The following is a 338-nucleotide window of genomic DNA, read 5'->3' as shown; positions in this document are numbered from 1 at the left end:
CAGTTACTCAAAATTTAATTTAGTCATTAGCTTAATATTTTTATAGAGGCTTGTCTTAAGGAATTATCCCTTACGATATTTAGGTTTCTCACGAGAACTTTGTAATGTAGTTCACATTTAATCGGTTTTAAATAAAAGAGAAATTCTGGGTATAGCTTTTGTTTACAGGACACTATTTAGTCGTCCATTGATCTGATATCCCTTGTATCTATAATTTATTGCTCCCATATTTCATTGATTATACCATGGACTACTTTGGGGTCGATTTCATTTCGTATAAATGGTTGTCACATTTATCTTAAACTTAGTTCAACATCATATATGCTATGATTATTACG

This window comes from Artemia sp. Qi Xiang Cuo, chromosome 18, assembly GCF_049724085.1.
Source record: "Artemia sp. Qi Xiang Cuo chromosome 18, ASM4972408v1, whole genome shotgun sequence".
In the NCBI taxonomy this organism is placed as follows: domain Eukaryota; kingdom Metazoa; phylum Arthropoda; class Branchiopoda; order Anostraca; family Artemiidae; genus Artemia; species Artemia sp. Qi Xiang Cuo.
Note: the sequence above shows the minus strand (reverse complement) of the source record.